Raw genomic sequence first — 12,702 nt, 5'->3', positions numbered from 1 at the left:
CCATCGCTGATTTTCTTTTCAGAACCGGTATTTAGCCTACATATTTGGGGTTATAGATCAAAGTACAGAAAGAAAGAAAGAAAGAAAGAAAGAAAGAAAAACTTACGTCTAGTCTACTTGGTTTATTTTTCAAACTGTTTTACATTTTGGCATCTATTTATAAAGAAACGGATCACAAACAGCACTATCCTATTACATCTAATCTCACGGTAAAAAAAAATAGTTATTAATAATAATAATATAATACTAGCCTAATAATACAAATACATAATGTCACCCAAGGTAACAACATCGCTGATTTACGAAAGAACTGCGTGCTCATTACTATGCACACAATTTTTTCCCCATCTTTCAATAAAACGCAATAATAAAATAAAATAAAACTCCCCCAAAAGCGTCACACATGTATACACATTGGGGTCAGTGACCGCGCACGCCGCATGTTTATCCATGAGAGGTCCTCGGGAGCGCGCCCCCTGGCCGAGGAAGGTGAGCGAGTGTCTGGAGGGGAGGACTCGGGAGCGCGACCAAGCCGAGGGATCGATCGGATTAAACTCGATTTGAGTGAAATTAACACAAAGGAGAGAAGAGCCCGCACACTACTCGGCGAGGTCGTAGATACGAGACACGCCGGAGAAACATCTAATGAGATATAAAACTTGAACTTTTCTGTTTATTTATATTTAAAAGGACCACGGTGGATTTTCGAGCAACCGGAGATACTAAACCTACTAACGAGGAGTTGATTTGATAAAGAAAAGCCCCGAAGTGACCAAGCTTGTTGGGTAAGAGAAGCGATGAGCTTTTTTTCCCCTTCTTGTTGGGATGATTCTATTTCGAATTATACGATCGATCTAAACACAGTTCACAGGCGATGAGTTGTTTGTAGCCGGGGTGATTTTAGAACCATTTTCATTTAGATTAGAGCCCGATTGGTAAGTAGTTTTCTCACTTTTTTCCCCCTCCGTGCAAAGAGACTTTTTAATCCTCCACGGAAGGAAGTTGGGAGTCCGTGCCTCGCGGAGGCTCTCGTTCAGAGGAACTTTTCTCAGAGACGAAGCCGGCTCCGCTGGACGCTTTGGACGGCGTTTGTTGTCTCGTTTGGACAGAAAGTCATTGAAAGGTCCGCGGCGGAGCTGCCATGCCGACATGCTAACAATAGCAACTTTAGCCTCGCTGCCACCCGCATCATCACCACCACACACACACAAGCACCCCCTTTAATAACGAGTTCAAAAGTGGAAAGAATATTTTTCCACGCAACGTGGCGGCTATATTTCCTCTTATAAGCGACTTTTTTGGCGACTTGTTGAATATTATAGAGGGTAAAGTGTTGGGACTTTACTTTGGCCCCCCCCCCCCCCACACACACACACTAGCGCACACACGCACTTACACACCGGTGGTGTGTGTGTTGTGTGTATGAGTGAGTGAGTGAGTGAGTGTGTTAGCCTGGTTAGCTCGGGTTAGCTAATTGTGTGTGTTGCTGTAGGAGACACGAGGTGGCTAGAGAGCGTACTCGTCTCGTAGAGGTGAGTCACTGGCCCGACTGAATGAGAGCAGCTCCTCGCCTTGCGGAGCAGGGAGATTCCCCACGGTTCCAAAAAACGCACGAGCACGGACACCACAGCGACGAAGTATGTCGCTTTTTGTCTAATAACACTTGAGTTTTCTCTCTACGAAACACACCGCAGGTTGCGTGTACACACTACAAGTGTAGTTGTTGTTGTTTTTTGGTGGCGGCGGAGGCAGAAGGGACAGGATGAGTGTCCATACTATGGATGGACTCCATAGTGTTATTGGACGGGAAGGGGACTGAAGAGAGGCCAGCAGGCGGTTATAATGTATTAATATAGCCTATAACCTCGTATTATGTACAAACCACTTAATAATCTTATTAACCTGCGTTTAAAACTAGTCTGTCGTTCGTCCGCTGCTTGGGAGGGTGTCCTTTAATGCGAGAGTTTATCCCGAGGAGGTGAGCGATTCGTTCCACGGTCCAGATAGAACGACGTGCGTAAAAAAAAAAAGGCTTTTCATTTATGCGAGGGTCGGTGTCCGTCGCTCAACAAGATGTCTTTTGAACTGCAAAAAGTGTCACCGGGTCGACACTTTAAAGTTTAGAATGCTTTATTTGGGGGTGAAACTACGAAAACGCATTATTCCCTCTGTTGAGAGCAAGGGTTGCGCGACGAAGTTTATAAATTAGCCATCGCCGGGTGATAGGCTAATTAGCCATGCTAGCCTCTGGAGGTTAGCCCACTGCTACAGGACACAGAAGTTCAGTTAGCCTGTTAGCTCACACACTGATCGTCCTCATTGTCTTTAGGCCACTACTATATTTTAGCCCCAAGAGCTAACTTCATAATAACCTGCCGGGGCTGTTTTAAAGGTGCTATCCGGCGTATTGTACGTTGGAAAACGACCTTTCCTCATTTCGGTTCACTTTTTCTGTTGAGAGCTGAAAGTAAAGTTCATTTTGTGTTTTCTTTTATTGTCTACGTGCAGCGTTTCTGCGAGTTTAAAAGTTTGGATGAGAGCCTGTTTGTGGTGAAAATGTGTGTCCGGCGGAGAAGTTTTTCGGGGGACTTGACTTGTTACTCGGCTCGGTGGTTGTTGGGAATAAAACGCTGAAACACCTGCCATGTCCTCGACATTGTTGCTTACTGTGACGTTTCTTTCCACTATCAATCAGTCGGTGATTTTCTCGTTCGTTCTAATTTGTTCTCGGTCCGTTGCGCATTATTTCTGTACCCGTCTCCATGACGTTTTCTGTAATCGGTCAGCTTGCATAACGGTCACCCACCACAACTTTGACTCCGTTCCAATTTCAGTCTACGCAATCTGCGCTGACATATGACAGACATTTAAAGTGATCAACATTATTGTGCCCGATGTTTGTATACATATAGGCCTATATATTTTGCACGACAAACAACAGAGCATCCACTTTAAATGTGATGATTGCTCTGTTTTTCCCCTCATCCGGACTGCCATAGCCCGCAGCCTGCTTGTGCTCCCCCCACTCACTCTGTGCCTGAGCGTGTCTGTGAGCCAAGATGGCAGCTAGTTGTGTTCAGCGGGCCACAGAGAGAGGCAGAGATAAGAGGCCCCGACCGTACACACACAACAGATGTTAGGCACTATTGTGGCCCCTCTCCGCCTCTCTCTCTCTCTCTCTCTTCTTTTCCTCCCCCATCTCTCTTCCTTGTCCTTTCTTGTGGTCGGAGCTGAGGTACTTTTTTCCGAATGCTGCTGCAAAGTTTCGTTGACTTGTTTAGAGGGGCCACGGTGAGAGGGAGAAAAACACTGGACTGGAACTTTTACAATTATGTTTTCCAAGGCCACGTTTTTCTGATGCATATTTTAATGGTAATATATTAGACAATTTGAACATTTTGAATGGTTCAGGAGTTGTTTTACAGGGGAGGGGGTTTTGTTTTAAAGGATTAGTTTTTTGTCAAGCACAAGTGTTTTTGTCACTCTTGACTCTTTAAAATCAGAACAGCGCAGGGGATAATATCTATGTAGATGGCATTATGGAGGGGAAATCCCAGCATGGAACAATACTGTAACTGTTGGACGAATCACTGCTATGTTTCAAACTGCTCTGAAGAATCTTTATTCACATCCCAAATTGCTGACCAATTAAAGCTCAACTGGAACTATCACAAACTCTTCATGGAATAGTCCTTGCTTGAATTGGTAGACAGCAGGTACTAGGTCTAGTCTGTGTGTCAGCAGGCTGGGATTCCCTTCCAAAGTTGCTCTTGAATTCGCTTGACTCTGTCACTCTGAAACCCACCCTACAATAGAATCTCCCAAAACCCTACTTTCCTTTGAGACCACAGGGTAACTTTACACCAGTGGTTCTTCACTTGACTATGCCCAACATGGGCAATGCTTATACTATATCTATACTGAAACTTTAGTTACACTGACCTCTAAGGACATTCCAGGGAGGGTGCTCTTGTGTCTTACTGCGTCACCTTTTCTTGTTTTTTTTCTTCTTTATTTTTCTAGTTCTTTTTTATCACACTGACTTTTGGACACTGCACTATTACAGTGGTTGACACTAAGGTCTCAGAGGCACTTGCCCGTCGGGCAAGTACAGGTCATGTTCTACTTGCCCGAAGGTCATGCCCACTTGCCCGAAAAGTAAATTGTCCATTATAAAATGATAGTGTAGGTAAGATTTTAACTACCTCTCAATGTAACACTTATTTCTTTACTTTCTGTGGCTGTGCGCAAAACAAATGTCATACCTCAATACCTTCAAATCCAAATGCCTACATAGCTATTATTGAATATTTCACACTTGTTACATTCCACAGACCAGAAGACAGAGCGCGCTGGCCACGTTCAGGTGTTTAGACAGCTATCTTGAGTTGTTTAGAGACAGCTGTGTCCCCTCTCAAATGAGCACTTGCCCAGTCGGGCAACCTGAAAGCCAACTTCACCTGCCCGAAGGTTTTATTTACCTGCCGGGGGCAGGTGGGCAAGCCTTAGTGTCAATGCCTGTATTAGGTTGTGTTAGTAGTTTTGAGTATTTTGCTTGTGTTTGACATGATGGTGAGATACTTGTTGCACTAACTAGCATTGACTGTTATGGTCACTTTGATTTGGGCACTGTATATTGATAGTTGTGCTTAAGGACTGACTGTGTGTGTGTGTGTGTGTGTGTGTGTGTGTGTGTGTGTGTGTGTGTATTATTCTATTATTCTTGTTGTACCTTGCTCTTTACTGTACTCTGTTCTTGTTCTTCTTTTATCTTTTTCATACTTCTCTGTAACTCTGTAAATAACCTTATACTGCTGTGCTGCCTCTGGGCAACTGATTTTCCCCCTTGGGATAATAAAGGTATCTATCTATCTATAACAAAACGTACATTATTAACATGTACAGTACACATTTTAGGAGCTGAAATGGCCATTGATGCAATGCTATATGCCAGTGCATGGAACAATTTCCCCATGTCCTCCTGTAAAACTGGAGTTGATTTGAGTGACAATACAGTCAGAAAACGTCAGACTGTTTTCCAAAATATCTTCGCGCCAGGACCCTGCAGCAATGCAGCATTCGCTTTGTTGGTGTTAATCTGTGGTTTTTCTTCAAACTGATTTCTGGGAATCGCAGTTCTAACAGACCAGAGGTATCAAAGACAAAGTTATTTTTCCTTGAATTAATGGCTATGAAGAATGAAAAATATAGTGTTGATGTTTCCCATTTGCTTTACACAGTGCAGTTATGTTTTTGGGCTATTTATGCCTTTATTGATAGGACGGTAGACTGACACGAAATGGGGAGAGAGATGGGGAGCGACACACAGCAAAGGCAGCTCAGGATCGATTGGGAATCGAACCAGGGACACACTGCCAGGCTACACTGAGCCCAAGTCGTATGCGCCTGGACCGGTAGGCCAGCGGGCGCCCAGCAGTTGTGTATTTCTATATTACAAATGGCAACCTGAACCAGACAGGTTTGACTTATTGGGGCAGCCATAGCTGAATCAGTACAGATGCTGTCTAGGAAACAAACGGTCCAGATTCAACTCTAGGCCCCAGCCAAGTGTCCAAGACGCATATTTACTAACAGCAACCACGTTTCACCAAGACCCACCCTGTGGGGACACTGTCATCGCCCGACGTGTTACTTTAAAGTAATTAAACAGCTCTTTCAATTAAGTTATCTTGAGTATGACAGTGAGTTTGAAGAAGACGTTAAGAGGTTCATGTGTCATACGGATGAAAAAGTGTAAAGCACCCAATACTGTAGCCCTCAGGATAGAAGACCGTCCAGATGATGCAGCCTATAGCCCGAAAGGGTTCTTAAAATGAATAACTCTAGGCTTACGATCTAATTATGTAGGCTGCATAGCCTATCTGAACTTTGCAAGATTACCTACCCATTACAATAATACACTGAGATAACGCAAACAAAAATACTTCATTACACTAAAGTATAATTATGGAACATAATACGCCATATTCAAACTATACCAATATAACTATTATAATAAAAGGATAACGATGAAGGGAAAAGAGGCCGGTGCATCTAAGGGTGGATCTTGGTGAAACCCGGTTGCGTTTAGTAAACATGCATCCAAAACAATTGACCCTGACTGCTCCCCCTTGAACGCTCACCATAACCATCTGAGCAGCCGTCGGCTGGATGAAGCTAAAATGGATTTCCTCCATACTATTTTTCATGTCTTTCATAAGTTATGTCTTGGTGTTTGTCTGTTTGATTGTATTCACATTTCAGTCATCAGTTTACGCTACTTTCATGCTAATAAAGTCTGTTCCTGTCCCAGGATTGGCCAGAGTAAGTAGTCGAAACTTTAAAAAATCAGGGCCAATGGAGGGGTAGACAATAGCTGTGTGTGTGTGTGTGTGTGTGTGTGTGTGTGTGTGTGTGTGTGTGTGTGTGTGTGTGTGTGTGTGTGTGTGTGTGTGTGTGTGTGTGTGTGTGTGTGTGTGTGTGTGTGTGTGTGTGTGTGTGTGTGTGTGTGTGTGTGTGTGTGTGTGTGTGTGTGTGTGTGTGTGTGTGTGTGTGTGACAGAGGGAGATAGTGTGAAGACAGTGGCACTCCCATTGGCATGCAGAGAGCACTATGGCCTCTGTTGGATGACACAGATGCTATTGTTTCACTGCTAGTGAAAATCACCATTGTGTAGCACCATGCCTCCAAGTTTCACTCTTTGTCCTTCTCTGTACTGTCTCTCGTTTTACTCCCCAAGTCTGGCTTTGTCTTCTGTCTTATTCAGTTGTCTGTCTCTCTTTATCTACAGCACGTCCTTACTGGTGCTACCTTACTTGAGCCAGGCATGTCGTTTTTATAGGAGTGATGAGGGAATCAAGACTTATCGCGATTTCGTGATAGTTTTTCTTTCCATGATGTGTGTCTCGTGGACTCTGTCAGTCGTTGCTGATAAAATGGAGTAGGTTAAGATACAGCCGGTTCTGTTTTCAATGACAGCAAGCGCTTTTGAACGCATTGTGTATATCGGCCTCTGTCTCCGTATTTCGCATAGTTTCCCTGTTTGTGTCAGTACGTCGCTCTGTGTGTGGAACACAGACACTGTTGTTTTAATCTTTAGAACTCGCCACAATGACAACACCTATTGACAAGACGATGTTGGTGTAACAAACAAATTAGCTGGAAAGTCAACAATTTATTTGGAATTTTGGAATTGTTTTGAATGGAGAATTGATTTTTAATCAAATCTTGACCCCCAAGTAACTTAATTGAATAGAATCGTGGGATGCCAAAACAAATATTCACACCCCAAGTTTTGTCACAATTAGGCTGCCCATGATTAGGGCTGGGGTGGTATAGATTTTTTGTATCGCGGTAATATATCACTGTTTACCAAAGGTATGACAATATCGCAGTACTTTTATCTCCCCAAAAAAGTTGTTTTGAATGAAATAAAATAATAAAAATGAATACGAAATATAAAATAAACGTTGCGGTAATGAACTCGACACTGCGGTATGCATTACACAACCACGGTATTGCGGTTTTTACACCCAGCTCTTTCCATGATTTTCATGACATTTTTATTTGTATTCAAAGAGAATAGCGCTAAGCAGACCGTCTAAATACATTGCTAGCACAGCTGTGGTATTTGAATATTATTGTTCTGTTTCCCTGTCTTTCCTGTGCTGTTTATTTCTGTCTCCTTATTTTCTTCTGATTGGTTAGGCACATTGACCTGTAGCTGCCATGTTAATACCATCTCATCCTCTGCTTCAGACCCCCTCTGCTTCAGACCCCCCCCCCCCTCACACACACACACACACACACACACACACACACACACACACACACACACACACACACACACACACACACACACACACACACATTCCATCCTCCATTCCTGCCTATCCAAACTGTTGGACAGTTTGTAGTAGTTTGTGCTTGACCTCAAAGCAAGAGGATTTAGCAGATGGAAACTAGTTATGGGTGTGGGATGGAGGGGTGGTTTGTCACTGGGTGTGGGAGCAGTGTTCTGTAATTGGCATCCTAGGACGAAGTTGATCAAAGCTAGGAGTGGACATTTTAATAACGTCTCAGCCCAACCCTGAGAATCAAGTACAATATCTCAGCTAAGGTTGGACACATTTGGGACTTGGGAGTTGACTAGGGCTGTCTTCGACACAGGATTTATGAAGTCGATTCGAGTCGCGGGGGTTAATCCGACGCGTCGACGAATCGTTTTATAGTCTACTTTGTGTAAAAAAAAGAGAAAAAAAAGTGTTGCTTTAAACCACGTCAACATAATAGAATAATACATTAAGAGATGAATTGAATACACAGTGTTTTCGGTGATATCGGTGCGCGAGCACAAATGTTATCTGCATAGCAGTGTACAACCATAGAGTTAACACACCGTTAAAACAAATCTCCGCTGTTTCAACTCTGCCCCGTCTCTCGGCAGCGTGCAGTAGATGAGACATTCGCGAACGATTCCGCTCTCTTGAACGGCTCTTTTAAATGAACGATGGGATCCAGTCCGCAGTCGCGGGACACAGAGCACTGACAGAGTAATGAGTCAGTGTCGAGAACGGATTCATTTCAGAAACGGATCATAAAAAGGGGGAGGCACAGCTCCCGTTAGAGCTAAAAGTCTGGGTTTCCGAGGCTACGTTAGAGCCAGCAGTGTGGACATGTCATGGACGCAAACACAGCGAAACACAATCATTCATCATGGATTACAACATTGGAACAATTCAGAAGCACTTTAATTAGAAAATGTAACTTGTAGCCTACACTTGTGTATGTTAATTTGACTTTAGAAGATTGTTTACTACTTCGTGGACGCGCGTTTGTGCTGTGGCAGGTTATTTAGTATGGGATTTTGACAGCGTGCTTCCCTCCTCTTAACGGAACACTGTCCCGGCTCTGAATGTTTTAACGAAGCGGCGGTCTGAACCGTTCTGGCCGTTCCGTCTCACTTTCAACCCGAGGCTGGTGCGAGACAATAAATAACTGTTCGTGTTCGCCAATTGCTACTTCTCATTGGAAGTACATGACACCACACCAGTCCAGCAGTGCACCGCAGTACTGGCAGTAGTAGGCTAACTGGTGATATAAAAAAATATATATTTTCGCTTCGACTCAAACAATTGGCGTCGATTCCCGGGGCTTAAAACGACGCGTCGATTCGTCGATTTTTAGAAGACACCCCTAGAGTTGACCTGAGATATAATAGACCATTATTGGAGTCAATAAGCCTCTGTCATCTTTTACAGGAGTTGCGTCACAGCAACTCCAGTCCCCACCCAGAATAATCAGTGAAAGCATAGCAGATAGATGTTTTACTGGCTAAGAAAAACATAACTTTACTTGTATTTGGGAATATTATTTTACAGATGCCAAATGTGAAACATTAAAATGTAGGGCATTAATCCATAAGACCTGAGGCCGATTCTACGAATGTCTTCTAAATCCTAACTGTTCTCCATCTTTGTCATCGTCGGGTGGAAACCTTATCTCCATATATTTATCTTTTGTGTTTTTTTCGTAAATTAACGCACTTACGTGATTATACTACAGTAGCAGATCTACAATCTTGCGTGAAGTGACGCGGTTTGAGCTTGTAGATCTGCTACTTTTGATGTTTTTGAATATAAATCCTGTAAACAGTTTTGATAGGAGGTTTCCACCTGACATACAATATTAGCTAAAATCTAAAATGACAGATGCTTTCCCGATTTTAATGTGTTCATTGACGAAAATACAACGTTGAAATATGGAATTTGAGAAATAGGCCTACGTTTTCTGCCCGACGTCAACAATATCACAATCCAAATCATATCCATAATGTTTACTCATATGGAGCGCAGAGCAACTTATTGGTGAGCAGGCATATGAAGATGTGGGAGAAAATTGTCATGGAAATGTCTCCGCCAGGCAGGTAAAGATGCACTGAACTTCAGTTGCACTCATCACTCGTATGGGGTGGTTAGGCCTAACAAAAAAAAACATTGGCTTCCGGTTGGCTGTCATTTTAGGGCTGAGTAGGTAGGGAATTTATTTTATTTTTATTTTTTTTATTTTTTTTGTGGGCATGATGGGTAGCAAGGAATTTTATTTTATTTCCTCATGGGAAGGATTGGTAGGTAGGTTTTTTTTTTTCTTTTTTTTTAATGTTTAATTTACAGTTTTAATGAATCATTTAAAACATATTTTTTAAATTTAATTTTAATGTTTAATTTACAGTTTTAATGAATCATGCAAATGAAATCATATTTCAATTTATTTTAGGATACTCTTATTCTGAAGAGATTAAGAAGTCGACCACCGTCTGGAAGTCTTATTGTAATAAGAAATCTGGAAGTCTTATTGCTGCTAGCGCAACATATCTTATTCTGAAGAGATCGGCTACAGAAAGTGTTAGATTTTCCAGCTTAGATTTGACAAAAGAACACAACTCGACGAGCGAGCGAGAGAGAGAGAGACGCAGTCGTACTTGCAGACATGCAGTGTCGCACGGGAGTCCGCATTCACTCAAGCGCTGTTGCCGTACAGTCTTTCAGATGAATCCCACGCTGTCATAAATGTTTCGTCTCCAACTCACGTCTCTCTGTGGTGGCTATACAGTTCTCAGCTGTACTGGTGGCTGGGCTGCTAACGTTGCTAGCATGGCTACCGCTGCCAGTCAGCTGAGTGGCAACGCAATTTGTCCCCCGATTGTGTGTGTGCTTGTGTGTCTGTGTGTGTTTGGAGGAATACAAGTTTGTAACGTAACTCACATTAGTTTAGCCTCGGGAACCGGGGACAGGTCCTGACTTCGCGAATGTGGTCGCACCAAATATATTTTTTGTAAGACGTTTTTGATCGACTCGGTCGGATTTTGACTTTATTTTTATTTTATTTATTTTTTCACTCCAAATGCCAATAAAATCATCTGGGTCGCACATATTTAATAGGGTCGGTCGCCAACCGGAAACCAATGTTTTTTTTTGTTAGGCCTTATGACCAGGGGCATAGTTCCGCCGATTTAAAACTAATCCAATACGGAACTAAAATGTTTGGCCGCTAGTTGCGCTGTTTTCCCCCCGCAAGGTACCAAAAAGAATTTGTCTACATTGGACCCCATTCGTTTTCCCCTTTTGATTTTCTAACCTTAATAAACGTTGTCATAAATACTTTATGGTTCCTGTCGCTAGTGAAAAACTCCCTTTCAATCACCATGATATGCGTTTTGTGCAAATATGGTCCCATTTATGTTAAAATTGACGATAAAGTTGCGGGGGGCGTGGCCAACTAAACTGATACCAGCCGGCTGTGTTCTTCTTCGTGTGCTGTATTTCGGGAGGCTCCAACCACATTCTCCCATGTATCCCTGTGGTTCCACGTGACCGTTGGCAGCCAATAGCATTCCTTGTGATTCCTGGGGTACCATTCAAACAATGATGGCGACACCCATACAAGGGACAAAAAAACGTCATTTTTGCAGCATAGAAACCAATGGCTTTGCTTCGTCCATATTTCTTTTACGGTCTATGGTTATGACGCTTGACCAAAAATATCAAATACCGTTGGGTCGAACAGCGTCGGCAGGTTAGATAATCACCCGCGAGCGTCGGCAGGTTAGATAATCACCCGCGTCACGGTTACTGAGGTTAAGTTTAGGGTTAGAGTTAGAGTTAGGCATAGTTTTACTGAAGTTAGGATTAGGGTTTGGGTTAGAGTTTGGTGGTCGATCTAAAGGGTGTTTTACCTAATGACATGTTGCCGGTATTTGATATCTTAGATTAGTTCTTTAAAAGCGCCTTAATAGCAGTGTAAGAAAAAAGCAGTGATATTATCCAATCAGCTTAACAAGCCATTACCATTTAAACCCTCTAGAGTTTAAAAACTGCTTTTTTGTCTCCACCAGCCGAAGGCATGGGGGAGAGTATGTTTTCCCCTCCGTCCGTCCGTGCGTCCTCGCAGTTTGTGAGCACCTAATCTCAGTCGCCGTTGGCCCGGTCGCTGCCAAAGTGAGCACACACATTCCCTGGATGCCAATCTAGAACCTCTGCCCTAATTTTTTCAAATGGGCCTTTTCTAGCGCCACCTAGTGGCCGATGTTCGCAAAACACATTTCTGTGCACTACTCTTACAGATTTTGTCCAAAAATCCTACAAATCGGTAGGCAGTATCTCGACAGTCATGTGATCGACACGGATCTATCCGAATTTGCATATTCCATCCTGATTGGCTAAAATTGGCTTCCAAAGTTTGTAGGATTGAGCCATTTTGAACAAAATGCCTCAAATCACAAATGCAAAGTGCAATTATCATGAAATCGCACACACACATTCCCACTAGGCCGAGGAAGAAATGCTTTTTTTTTTTTAAATCAGCCTCATGGTGGCGCTATAACAGGCCGATTTGTGGTTTTACCTATAACTCCACCGATCAGTTTCAAACTTTGTAAGCGCACTCCCTAGAGGCTAAGGATAAACCTTTGCCCTGCATTTTTCACATCAGCCTTTTATAGCGCCACCTTTGGGCCGACTTATGTAAAACGCATTTTTGGATATTACTCCTTGAGATTTTATCCAAAAATCACGCAAATCGGTACACAGTATCTCTATAGTCATGTGATCAAGTATGATCCGTCTGATATTTCATATTCCATCCTGATTGGCTAATATTAGCTTCCAAAGTTTGCAGGATTGCTCTGTTTTTGAACAAAATGCC

The 12,702-nt window shown here is 42.8% G+C and overlaps 1 protein-coding gene across 1 annotated transcript in view; it reads left to right on the top strand.

Annotated features, from left to right (window-relative positions):
- Positions 1-593: 593 nt before the first annotated feature.
- The window catches only part of chd7 (chromodomain helicase DNA binding protein 7), a gene marked incomplete at its 3' end in the record, with an annotated part of 108,095 nt that continues 95,986 nt past the window's right edge, over positions 594-12,702 (top strand). Inside the window, exon 1 of the mRNA XM_080725656.1 lies at positions 594-785. The remainder of the gene's footprint in view (positions 786-12,702) is intronic.

Source organism: Nannobrachium achirus (assembly GCF_963921795.1).
Source record: "Nannobrachium achirus genome assembly, chromosome: 5".
In the NCBI taxonomy this organism is placed as follows: domain Eukaryota; kingdom Metazoa; phylum Chordata; class Actinopteri; order Myctophiformes; family Myctophidae; genus Nannobrachium; species Nannobrachium achirus.
The sequence above is the reverse complement of the archived record's forward strand: the minus strand, read 5'-3'. Positions and strand labels throughout refer to the sequence as shown.